This window comes from Engystomops pustulosus, chromosome 6 (genome assembly GCF_040894005.1).
Source record: "Engystomops pustulosus chromosome 6, aEngPut4.maternal, whole genome shotgun sequence".
NCBI lineage: Eukaryota > Metazoa > Chordata > Amphibia > Anura > Leptodactylidae > Engystomops > Engystomops pustulosus.
In genome coordinates, this window is record NC_092416.1 from 23,744,051 (window position 1) to 23,757,625 (window position 13,575).

General features: G+C 45.1%; 1 long non-coding RNA gene across 2 annotated transcripts in view; it reads left to right on the forward strand.

Annotated features, from left to right (window-relative positions):
- Window positions 1–11,332: 11,332 nt before the first annotated feature.
- LOC140065593 (uncharacterized) overlaps window positions 11,333–13,575 on the forward strand; it is a 34,373-nt gene continuing 32,130 nt past the window's right edge. For both annotated transcript variants that reach the window (XR_011847973.1, XR_011847972.1), the window contains exons 1-4: window positions 11,333–11,408; window positions 11,484–11,542; window positions 11,730–11,768; window positions 12,034–12,208. This is a non-coding gene — a long non-coding RNA (uncharacterized lncRNA). The remainder of the gene's footprint in view (window positions 11,409–11,483; window positions 11,543–11,729; window positions 11,769–12,033; window positions 12,209–13,575) is intronic.

Below are 13,575 nucleotides of genomic sequence, written 5' to 3' on the forward strand. Positions count from 1 at the left end.
TTCAAACCAGAGGAGCAGGTAGGTGGCCCTGCAGTAAAATGGAATAGATTGAGTGCCTGTATGTGGCAGTCCCAAAAATGTTTCAAACCAGAGGAGCAGGTAGGTGGCCCTCCAGTAAAATGGAATAGATTGAGTGCCTGTATGTGGCAGTCCCAAAAATTGTTCAAACCAGAGGAGCAGGTAGGTGGCCCTCCAGTAAAATGGAATAGATTGAGTGCCTGTATGTGGCAGTCCCAAAAATTGTTCAAACCAGAGGAGCAGGTAGGTGGCCCTGCAGTAAAATGGAATAGATTGAGTGCCTGTATGTGGCAGTCCCAAAAATGTTTCAAACCAGAGGAGCAGGTAGGTGGCCCTCCAGTAAAATGGAATAGATTGAGTGCCTGTATGTGGCAGTCCCAAAAATTGTTCAAACCAGAGGAGCAGGTAGGTGGCCCTGCAGTAAAATGGAATAGATTGAGTGCCTGTATGTGGCACTCACAAAAATTGTTTCAAACAGAGGACCGGGTAGGTGGCCCTCCAGAAAAATTAAATGCATGAAGTACTATAGCAAGAGCCAGTGGGCCCTGTCAAAAAATAGCCAGTTTCCTCTGCTTTACTGTACAAAGAGGAGGAGAAGGAGGAAAATGAGGAGGAGGAGGAGGAGTGGATCAATTATTCAGGTTGAGCTTCCTTCACCTGGTGGAGATTGGAAATTCTGAGAAATCCAGCCTTTATTCATTTTAATAAGCGTCAGCCTGTCAGCGCTGTCAGTCGACAGGCGTGTACGCTTATCGGTGATGATGCCACCAGCTGCACTGAAAACCCGCTCGGACAAGACGCTAGCGGCAGGGCAGGCAAGAACCTCCAAGGCGTACAGCGCCAGTTCGTGCCACATGTCCAGCTTTGAAACCCAGTAGTTGTAGGGAGCTGTGTGATCATTTAGGACGATGGTATGGTCAGCTACGTACTCCCTCACCATCTTTCTGTAAAGATCAGCCCTACTCTGCCGAGACTGGGGACAGGTGACAGTGTCTTGCTGGGGTGACATAAAGCTGGCAAAAGCCTTGTAAAGCGTACCCTTGCCAGTGCTGGACAAGCTGCCTGCTCGCCTACTCTCCCTCGCTACTTGTCCCGCAGAACTACGCACTCTGCCGCTAGCGCTGTCAGAAGGGAAATACTGTTTCAGCTTGTGCACCAGGGCCTGCTGGTATTCATGCATTCTCACACTCCTTTCCTCTCCAGGGATGAGAGTGGGAAGATTTTGCTTGTACCGTGGGTCCAGGAGAGTGAACACCCAGTAATCGGTGCTGGAATAAATTCTTTGAACGCGAGGGTCACGGGATAGGCAGCCTAGCATGAAATCTGCCATATGCGCCAGAGTACCAACGCGTAAGAATTCACTCCCCTCACTGGCCTGACTGTCCATTTCCTCCTCCTCCAACTCCTCCAACTCCTCTTCTTCTGCCCATACACGCTGAACAGTGAAGGACTCAACAATGGTCCCCTCTTGTGTCTCGCCAACATTCTCCTCCTCTTCCTCCTCATCCTCCTCCACCTCCACCTCCTCCGATATGCGCTGAGAAACAGACCTCAGGGTGCTTTGGCTATCAACAAGGGAATATTCTTCCCCCGTCTCTTGTGACGAGCGCAAAGCTTCCGACTTCATGCTGACCAGAGAGTTTTTCAACAGGCCAAGCAGCGGGATGGTGAGGCTGATGATGGCGGCATCGCCACTGACCATCTGTGTTGACTCCTCAAAGTTACTCAGCACCTGACAGATATCAGACATCCACGTCCACTCCTCATTGTAGACTTGAGGAAGCTGACTGACCTGACTACCAGTTCTGGTGGAAGTTGACATCTGGCAGTCTACAATCGCTCTGCGCTGCTGGTAAACTCTGGATAACATGGTCAGTGTTGAATTCCACCTCGTGGGCACGTCGCACAACAGTCGGTGAGCGGGCAGTTGGAGGCGGCGCTGCGCTGCCCTGAGAGTGGCAGCATCTGGGCTGGACTTCCTGAAATGCGCACAGATGCGGCGCACCTTCGTGAGCAAATCAGACAGATTGGGGTATGTCTTGAGGAAACGCTGCACTATCAGATTTAACACATGGGCCAGGCATGGCACATGTGTCAGTCTGCCGAGTTGCAGAGCCGCCACCAGGTTACGGCCGTTGTCACACACAACCATTCCCGGCTTGAGGTTCAGCGGTGCCAGCCACAGATCAGTCTGCGCCGTGATGCCCTGTAATAGCTCTTGGGCGGTGTGCCTTTTGTCGCCTAGGCTCAGCAGTTTGAGCACCGCCTGCTGTCGCTTAGCGACGGCACTGCTGCTGTGCCTAGAGCTACCGACTGATGGCGCCGTGCCCACGGATGGTAGTTCGGAGGAGGAGGTGGAGGAGGGGTGGGAGGAGGAGGAGGCATAGTAGGCCTGAAACACCTGGACCGAGGTAGGCCCCGCAATCCTCGGCGTCGGCAGTATATGAGCAGCCCCAGGGTCAGACTCGGTCCCAGCCTCCACCAAGTTAACCCAATGTGCCGTCAGCGATATATAGTGGCCCTGCCCGGCAGCACTCGTCCACGTGTCCGTGGTCAGGTGGACCTTGTCAGAAACGGCGTTGGTCAGGGCACGGATGATGTTGTCTGACACGTGCTGGTGCAGGGCTGGGACGGCACATCGGGAAAAGTAGTGGCGGCTGGGGACCGAATACCGAGGGGCGGCCGCCGCCATGAGGTTGCGAAAGGCCTCGGTCTCTACTAGCCTATAGGGCAGCATCTCCAGGCTAAGCAATCTGGAGATGTGCACATTAAGGGCTTGGGCGTGCGGGTGGGTTGCACTATATTTGCGTTTCCGCTCCAGCGTCTGGGGTATGGAGAGCTGAACGCTGGTGGATGCTGTGGAGGATCGTGGAGGCGACGATGGGGTTTTTGTGGCAGGGTCCTGGGCAGGGGGCTGACTAGCAGCTGACACAGGGGAAGGAGCAGTGGTGTGCACGGCCGGAGGTGAACGGGCTTGTTGCCACTGAGTGGGGTGCTTAGCATTCATATGCCTGCGCATACTGGTGGTAGTTAAGCTAGTAGTGGTGGAACCCCTGCTGAGCCTGGTTTGGCAAATGTTGCACACCACAGTCCGTCGGTCATCCGGTGTTTCCTTAAAGAACCTCCACACTTCTGAAGATCTAGCCCTCGCCGCAAGAGCCCTCACCACGGGAGCTTCACTAGTTGACAGTGGCGCTGATGCACCAGCTCTGGCCCTGCCTCTCCGTCTGGCCCCACCACTGCCTCTTCCAACCTGTTCAGGTCGAGGACTCTCCTCCGTCTCAGAAGCACTGTGTTCACCCGGCCTCTCAACCCAGCTTGGGTCTGTCACCTCATCATCCTCTGATCCCTCAGTCTGCTCCCCCCTCGGACTTCCTGCCCTGACAACAACTTCCCCACTGTCTGACAACCGTGTCTCCTCATCGTCGGACACCTCTTTACACACTTCCACTACGTCAAGAAGGTCATCATCACCCACAGACTGTGACTGGTGGAAAACCTGGGCATCGGAAAATTGCTCAGCAGCAACCGGACAAGTGGTTTGTGACTGTGGGAAGGGTCCAGAAAACAGTTCCTCAGAGTATGCCGGTTCAAATGCCAAATTTTCCTGGGAGGGGGCAGACTGGGGGGGAGGAGGCTGAGGTGCAGGAGCTGGAGGAGTGGCGATTTCGGTGACATGGGTGGACTGCGTGGAAGACTGACTGGTGGTGGACAAATTGCTCGAAGCATTGTCAGCAATCCACGACATCACCTGTTCGCACTGTTCTGGCCTCAACAGTGCTCTACCACGAGTCCCAGTAACTTCAGACATGAACCTAGGGAGTGTAGCTCTGCGGCGTTCCCCTGCTCCCTCATCAGCAGGTGGTGTCTCACCCCGCCCAGGACCACGGCCTCTGACCCCTGCAGTAGTTGGACGCCCACGTCCCCGCCCTCGTCCTCTACCCCTAGCCCTCGGGTTAAACATTTTTAAAATGAGAGTTATAACTTTATTTTTTTTTTTACTTTTTTTTGTTTTTTTTTGTGTTTTTTTTTTTTTTTTTGTGTTTTTTGTTTTTTTTTGAGTTTTTAAAACCAAACAATGCTATCCTATTGCTATGGCTATTTTCTAGCCAAGTATCAAAGGAAGCACAGTACTATGCCAGATGAGATGACACTGAGTTCTTGCCTAATAGAAATCCAACCCCTACTGAATTTTGCCACTTCAGCCTTTGCTATGGATATGTGCGCCACTAAGCGCAGAACACAGCGGTCGCAAGTCCCACTACAAATTGCTCAGAATTGGCAAGTACATGCACTGCAGAAACTACAGTCACCAGCAGATCAACCAGAAATCAAATATATAGAACGCTACTGTAGGCTTCAAGAAGCTGTTTGTATTCTCCTATGGCTATTTTCTAGCCAAGTATCAAAGGAAGCACAGTACTATGCCAGATGAGATGACACTGAGTTATTGCCTAATAGAAATCCAACCCCTACTGAATTTTGCCACTTCAGCCTTTGCTATGGATATGTGCGCCACTAAGCGCAGAACACAGCGGTCGCAAGTCCCACTACAAATTGCTCAGAATTGGCAAGTACATGCACTGCAGAAACTACAGTCACCAGCAGATCAACCAGAAATCAAATATATAGAACGCTACTGTAGGCTTCAAGAAGCTGTTTGTATTCTCCTATGGCTATTTTCTAGCCAAGTATCAAAGGAAGCACAGTACTATGCCAGATGAGATGACACTGAGTTATTGCCTAATAGAAATCCAACCCCTACTGAATTTTGCCACTTCAGCCTTTGCTATGGATATGTGCGCCACTAAGCGCAGAACACAGCGGTCGCAAGTCTCACTACAAATTGCTCAGAATTGGCAAGTACATGCACTGCAGAAACTACAGTCACCAGCAGATCAACCAGAAATCAAATATATAGAACGCTACTGTAGGCTTCAAGAAGCTGTTTGTATTCTCCTATGGCTATTTTCTAGCCAAGTATCAAAGGAAGCACAGTACTATGCCAGATGAGATGACACTGAGTTATTGCCTAATAGAAATCCAACCCCTACTGAATTTTGCCACTTCAGCCTTTGCTATGGATATGTGCGCCACTAAGCGCAGAACACAGCGGTCGCAAGTCCCACTACAAATTGCTCAGAATTGGCAAGTACATGCACTGCAGAAACTACAGTCACCAGCAGATCAACCAGAAATCAAATATATAGAACGCTACTGTAGGCTTCAAGAAGCTGTTTGTATTCTCCTATGGCTATTTTCTAGCCAAGTATCAAAGGAAGCACAGTACTATGCCAGATGAGATGACACTGAGTTATTGCCTAATAGAAATCCAACCCCTACTGAATTTTGCCACTTCAGCCTTTGCTATGGATATGTGCGCCACTAAGCGCAGAACACAGCGGTCGCAAGTCTCACTACAAATTGCTCAGAATTGGCAAGTACATGCACTGCAGAAACTACAGTCACCAGCAGATCAACCAGAAATCAAATATATAGAACGCTACTGTAGGCTTCAAGAAGCTGTTTGTATTCTCCTATGGCTATTTTCTAGCCAAGTATCAAAGGAAGCACAGTACTATGCCAGATGAGATGACACTGAGTTATTGCCTAATAGAAATCCAACCCCTACTGAATTTTGCCACTTCAGCCTTTGCTATGGATATGTGCGCCACTAAGCGCAGAACACAGCGGTCGCAAGTCCCACTACAAATTGCTCAGAATTGGCAAGTACATGCACTGCAGAAACTACAGTCACCAGCAGATCAACCAGAAATCAAATATATAGAACGCTACTGTAGGCTTCAAGAAGCTGTTTGTATTCTCCTATGGCTATTTTCTAGCCAAGTATCAAAGGAAGCACAGTACTATGCCAGATGAGATGACACTGAGTTATTGCCTAATAGAAATCCAACCCCTACTGAATTTTGCCACTTCAGCCTTTGCTATGGATATGTGCGCCACTAAGCGCAGAACACAGCGGTCGCAAGTCCCACTACAAATTGCTCAGAATTGGCAAGTACATGCACTGCAGAAACTACAGTCACCAGCAGATCAACCAGAAATCAAATATATAGAACGCTACTGTAGGCTTCAAGAAGCTGTTTGTATTCTCCTATGGCTATTTTCTAGCCAAGTATCAAAGGAAGCACAGTACTATGCCAGATGAGATGACACTGAGTTATTGCCTAATAGAAATCCAACCCCTACTGAATTTTGCCACTTCAGCCTTTGCTATGGATATGTGCGCCACTAAGCGCAGAACACAGCGGTCGCAAGTCTCACTACAAATTGCTCAGAATTGGCAAGTACATGCACTGCAGAAACTACAGTCACCAGCAGATCAACCAGAAATCAAATATATAGAACGCTACTGTAGGCTTCAAGAAGCTGTTTGTATTCTCCTATGGCTATTTTCTAGCCAAGTATCAAAGGAAGCACAGTACTATGCCAGATGAGATGACACTGAGTTCTTGCCTAATAGAAATCCAACCCCTACTGAATTTTGCCACTTCAGCCTTTGCTATGGATATGTGCGCCACTAAGCGCAGAACACAGCGGTCGCAAGTCCCACTACAAATTGCTCAGAATTGGCAAGTACATGCACTGCAGAAACTACAGTCACCAGCAGATCAACCAGAAATCAAATATATAGAACGCTACTGTAGGCTTCAAGAAGCTGTTTGTATTCTCCTATGGCTATTTTCTAGCCAAGTATCAAAGGAAGCACAGTACTATGCCAGATGAGATGACACTGAGTTATTGCCTAATAGAAATCCAACCCCTACTGAATTTTCCCACTTCGGTCTTTGCTATGGATATGTGTGCCACTAAGAGCTAAACACAACGGTAGCAAGTCCCCCTGCTAATTCCTCACAAAATGGTAAAAGATGCAAATTAAAATAAAAAAAGTAGAACGTTATTGTAGCCCTAAGAAGGGCTGTTGGGTTCTTTGAGAATCACTCCTGCCTAACAGTAAGCTAATAGAACACCCTAACGCTTTCCCTGAGCAGCAGCAGCTCTCTCCCTAGCGGCATCCAGAGACAGAATGATCCGAGCAGCGCGGCCAGCGGCTAGTCTATCCCAGGGTCACCTGATCTGGCCAGCCAACCACTGCTATCGACGTGTAAGGGTACCACGTCATGCTGGGTGGAGTGCAGAGTCTCCTGGCTTGTGATTGGCTCTGTTTCTGGCCGCCAAAAAGCAAAACGGCGGGAGCTGCCATTTTCTCGAGCGGGCGAAGTATTCGTCCGAGTAACGAGCAGTTTCGAGTACCCTAATGCTCGACCGAGCATCAAGCTCGGACGAGCATGTTCGCTCATCTCTAGAGGAGACCCATTTTTAGCACTCCCCCAGTTCCCACAGAGCATAGTACATAGACTGCCAAAGAGTTTTTGTATAAAAAATGTTTTTTACAGAAAAAAAGGATATGTTATAAAGCACGTTTCAATGCCATGTGCTCTGTGACTAGGCACTTGTTCCCTGGGAGTGGCTCCTGGTGACAGGTTCCCTTTAAACTTGTATATATGCCACTGCTAAAATACACCTGCTCAAGCAGGCATACAGAGCACATGCTTTCCAAAAGACATTTATAAACCACCATATACAGAAGCCATTGTCTGCTGCTATAGCAGTTGGAAGCTGAGCCGTGATTGGTTGACAATCTGCCACAGGTGATTAATATGAGCTCTGAGCTGTGATTGGTTATTATTGAGATTATTTGATGCAAATGTCTCAAATCCACATGGACATAAGCCATGTGAGGGGGTTATATACAGGAGTGGACACTACAGTTAATTTGGGATTTAACATGTTTAATTTTTAATGCATTTTGAAACTAATTACAACAGAGAGGGGATTTTTCTAATTTCATTACTTCTAACATTTGAATTATCCAAATGCATAGTAAACGCAATGTTAACACATGCGTTAATGCTGCGTTTATATTGCGTTTTGCAAACACAAATGTTAACAGTAATGAAATAAGGCAAATCACCTCTCCTCAGCTGTTGTAATTAGTTTTAAAATGCATTCAAAAAGCAATTAAACCGCTACGTGTGACCTCACCCTTAGAAGTAACCAATAAAAAAAATGCAAAAATTTAAGAATTTTGACAGAAGAGGTTACTGTGAAAAATGTTAAACAGTTAAAGCATGTGAAATAATTCCAATTTACATGTTAAAATCGGGTCCGTGAAAAAAAAAAAAAACTTCCTTTGCACCTGCCCTGGACCAGGTGCAGATTTGTAGCTAAAAAGTCGCAAAAAAGTTGCAAAAGAGGTTAAAATTTACATGGAACATCTGGAAAGTTAAAATACATAAGGCACACTGCAAAAGGTGCAAACGAGGAGCACTTGAAGAGTGCCAACAAAAGTCGCAAAAAAAAAAGTTGCAAAAACGAGAAAAGTCGCAAAAACAGACAATTTGCCTAGCTGAAACTATGGTACATGTGTCCCAATATCCACAGCGGCTCCTCCATCCAGGGATCTGCTCACCTCTTCATAGAAGCAGATCAGGTTAGTCTGACAACTTCTATCCTGAGTAACCCCGCGCTGGCTGGCACTTATTCCCAGATATCTTCTTGTATTTATAACCCATGGCCTCCTTCCTGTTGTAGTCAAATTTTAAAATGATTCTTGTGAGCTTGAAGGGCTCTGGGGCCATTGTCATTACCAGGACCCCTCTGTGCTGCAGATACGTAGGCTTTAACCCCTTCCCGGGTCCCGGTGCATGGAGAGGGCTCACGGGCTGAGCCCTCTCCATAGCCGGTAAGTCTTTGCTGCATATCGCAGCAAAGTTTACCGGTAACACCTGCTAGCACAGATCGCGGGTGCATTCACACCGATCGCCACCAGCATCTTGCTGTGGATCCTCACTTCCCGATGACGCCACGGGGAGCGGCGATCCGTTGCCATGACAGCTTTGGGTCTCACGCGGGCCCGAAGCTGTCTCGTTTTAACCCATTCATTACAATGTGCTATCAGCACTGTAGTACGGCAGTATGAGATAGGATCATACCCTAGGGTTAAAGTACTGTAGGGAGTCTGAAAAATGGTAAAAGTAAAAATACAAAAGTTAAAAAAAAAAAAAAATTATAATAAAAAAACCCTAAAAATTCTAATCACCCCCCCCCCTTTCCCTAGAACTGATATTAATAAACAACAAAATCATAAACATATTAGGTATCACCGCGTCCGAAAATGCCCGATCTATCATAATATAATAAAGGTTTTTCACTGCGCTTAACGCCATAACCGAAAATAGCTCCCAAAGTCTAAAATGGCATTTTTTTTGCCATTTTGAAAAATATATAAAAAATTTATAAAAAGTGATCAAAAGGTCTCACAGTCCTAAAAATTATAGCAATGAAAACGCCATCAAAATTTGCAAAAAATGACACTACCCACAGCTCCGGGCACCAAAGTATGAAAAAGTTATTGGTGACAAATTTTTGTACAGGAGGTTTTCATTTTTTTAAATGTATGAAACCATTATAAAACCTATATAAATTTGGTATCCCTGTAATCGTACCAACCCAAAGAATAAAGTAGACAGGTCATTTGGTGCGCACAGTGAAATCCGTAAAATCCAAGCCCACAAGAAAATGGCGCAAATGTGTTTTTTCACCATTTTCACTGTATACCGTCACTATGAAGTGCAAGTAGTTAAGCAGAAAATAAGCCCCCACACTGCTCTTTATGTGGAAAAATAAAAAAGTTACAGATTTTTGAAGGTGGTGCATGAAAAATGGAAGAGAAAAAACTAAAAAAGGCCAAGTCGTTAAGGGGTTAAAGGAAACCTACCATATGATTTGATGCATTATGAAGCAAACATACCATGTGAATGATGTAGCTGCACTGATGCAGGATCATATCTTGGTTAATCCCTGAGCTGAGTGGTTTTGCTGAAAAAACTATTAACATTATGATAATGCATCAAATTGAATGGTAGATTTCCTTTAACACCTTCTCCCCCTGCTTCCTCAGTATTTCCCCCTCCCTCAGCCTGATATCATCTCACTGCAAGAGAAGTTTCAGCACACAGAGGGAGGGGAAGTGCTCCTGCACAATGTAACAAGTTATTAAGCTACAGCACTCAGGGGCTCTGATAACACCACCAGGAGCCCTTCTGGCTGTGTACCATAATTTAAAAGTTGATTTTACAAGGAAGGAGGTCATGAACAGGGGCGTCACTAGGAGAGGTTTGGCCCCATAGCAGACTTCTTAATGGGGCCCCTTTCATTAAAATTAATATTTTTACACACGTGTATGTACTTATATATACAGTTATCTCTCATACATACAGTATATACACACACAGGGGCATATTTATCAGGACCTCTGCGCACCGCCACTGGCGCAGAGGCCCTGAAGTAATCGCAATTGCTAGCTTTTGAGATTATTTTCCCCAATCCGCCACCTTCACGCCAGTGGGGCGTGAAGGGGGGGGCGCGGCCGGCCGAGCGGGGGCGTAGCCGGACGGGAGCGGGCCGGCTTGGGGCGTTACTGTCCCCGCGCCTGCGCACTCGCTGCTGCCGGCGACTTTTCAAACGTGAAAAGTCGCCGGCTGCGTTTTTTTCTACGCCAGTCCCTGCCTGGCATAGGATAAACGCTGCGCTACTGGCAGCCCGATACATCAAGAGTCAGAAGCCTCTTGATGTTTCGGGTTGCGAATTTGCAGCGGCGGGGCGAGCGCCAGCGTATGATAAATATCCCCCACAGTGTTTACATCCATACAGCATAATACATACACATTGGGGGTCATTTACTAAGGGCCCGAATCACGTTTTTCCGTCGTGTTACCCGAATATTTCCGATTTGCGTCAATTTTCCCTGAATGGCCCCGGGATTTTGGCGCACGCGATCGGATTGTGACGTATTGGCGGCGGCATGCACGCGATTGAAATCGGGGGGCGTGGCCGTAAGAAAACGACATAAGATGGATTCGGAAAAACCGCCGCATTAAAAAAAAAAGTGTCGCTTGACACGCACTTACCTGCACCCAGCGTAGGACGGTGAACTTCAATGAACTCCGACGGAATTCAGCGCAGCAGCGACACCTGGTGGACATCGGACGCACTACCTTAGTGAATCGCCGGAAGACCGGAATCCTCCCCACAGTAGCGCCGCTGGATCGCAACAGGACCGCTTAAGTAAATCTGCCCCATTATATAAATACATGCAGAATAGATACAGAATCTTTACTGGTAGATCTCACACTCAGACTCTGACGGTCCCTATTGTTCTATTGTGTAACTGAGCTGCTGCACCCAGGAAACTCTGGAAAAAGTTTACAAAACTCCTGATTGGTTCCTGGTCTGGAGACCTGAGGTATAAAATCTGCAGCACACAGACAGGTAACGTCACTCTCCTGAGGAAGACGCCCGGACAGGTATCTGTCTCCATTATTTCCTTCTATAATTCCAGGTACATCTCTCATATCTCACACTTTCTTCTGCATTCTTAGATAAGATTTTCCAGATTCGGCAGCGATGTCTCCAATCACAGCCCTGATCTTATTCTCAGGTATTATATTGTCTCATTCATTCCTACTAAATATAGTTAATTAAAAACTATTATTTTGATAAATAATGTTCAGTTTCTAAATTTTGTTATTATCATTAAATACTTTTGTAATAGTGTTTATTTACATTTTTTAATATAAATGACAGCAGGAGATTAACCAATAATGTACTTTCCATTCTGATCTCAGCTATTACCTTCGCCTCTTGTGTTCCTGCACTAGATTTGAGTGAGTAAAGTTAAAAAAAAACACTTTTTTTTATTATTTTCAAATTTTATTCATCCTTAAGAAGTTTGTCAAGAATTTTTATATCACTTGTACTGACACTGATTTACAATTGATGACCTCAACATCAGTCCTTAGCTTCCACATTATACTTTATATCATGATTTGTAGCTTAAATAAAGGAAACTGAAATTCTTAATTTTTATTAAATACAATTTTGGTTGATAGTTCAAGATTATTTTTACATTCTAAATTTTTCTCTCAATAGGAAAGTCTTGCTACGCAGTGGCTAAAATATCATGTTGTGACGACTGTTATAATTACTGTCTAAGACATGAGAGATATTGTGGGATCGATTGTGTTGCTTATTGTGAATGTAAACTTAGAGGATTAAATCTGGGTTCTGGCAATCGATGCTTCTGAGGAAAATAATGTCCAAAATGGTAAGAAAGAAAGAGATCTACATGTCAGCTGTATATACATTGTAATTTAGTTTTGCCTCAAATTGATAAAGATACAAACTGTTGTTTCATCTAATTTGTTATTTTTATATTTTTATTTTGTTCAATTTTTCTTGATATTATCTAAGATAATTTACTAAAATATTATTGCCAGAATTTTACATTAATGTCCATGGTGGACTATGATACCTGTCCTACATGCTGTGCACTATGATACCCCCCCCCCCATATATGTAATATATCAAGGAGTGTAAGGACCAGATCTATCATATTAGTTTGGTGTGAAATTAAAGCAATGAAAAATGCATACATATACCGCCATATAGTATTAAATCATACAGTGTGCTGTCATGTAGTATAAAATGCATACAGGGTGCCGCCATGTAGTATAAAATGCATACAGCATGCCGCCATGTAGTGTAAAATGCATACAGTGTGCCACCATGTAGTATAAAATACATACAGCATGCCACCATGTAGTATAAAATGCATACATGGTGCCGCCATGTAGTATAAAATGCATACAGCATGCTGCCATGTAGATTAAGATAGAAACAGCATGCCACCATATAGTATAAAATACATACAGCATCCCCCCATGTAGTTTAAAATGCACACAGCGTACCAACATGTAGTATAAAATGCATACAGCGTACCACCATGTAGTATAAAATACATACAGCACCCCCCATGTATTTTAAAATGCATACAGCATATCGTAATGTAGAATAAAATGCATACAGAGTACCACCATGAGGTATAAAATGCATGCAGTGTGCTGCCATGTAGTATAAAATGCATACAGCGTGCCACCATGTAGTATAAAATGCATACAGAGTACCACCATGTAGTATAATATGCATACAGCATGCCGCCATGTAGTATAAAATGCATACAGAGTACCACCATGTAGTATAAAATGCATACAGCATGCCACCATGCAGTACAAAATGCATACAGAGTACCACCATGTAGTATAAAATGCATACAGGGTGCCACCATGTAGTATAAAATGCATACAGCATATCTCCATGTAGTATAAAAAGCATACAGAGTACCACAATATAGTATAAAATGCATACAGAGTACCACCATGTAGTATAAAATGCATAAAACAAACCGCCATGTAGTATAAAATGCATACAGCGTCACCCTATGTGGTATAAAATACATACAGCATACCGCCATGTGGTATAAAATGTATACAGCATATCGCCATGTAGTATAAAATGCATACAGAGTACTGTCATGCTGTATAAAATGCATACAGCATGCCAACATGTAGTATAAAATGCATACAGCATATCCCCATGTAATATAAAATACATACAGAGTACCGCCGTGTAATA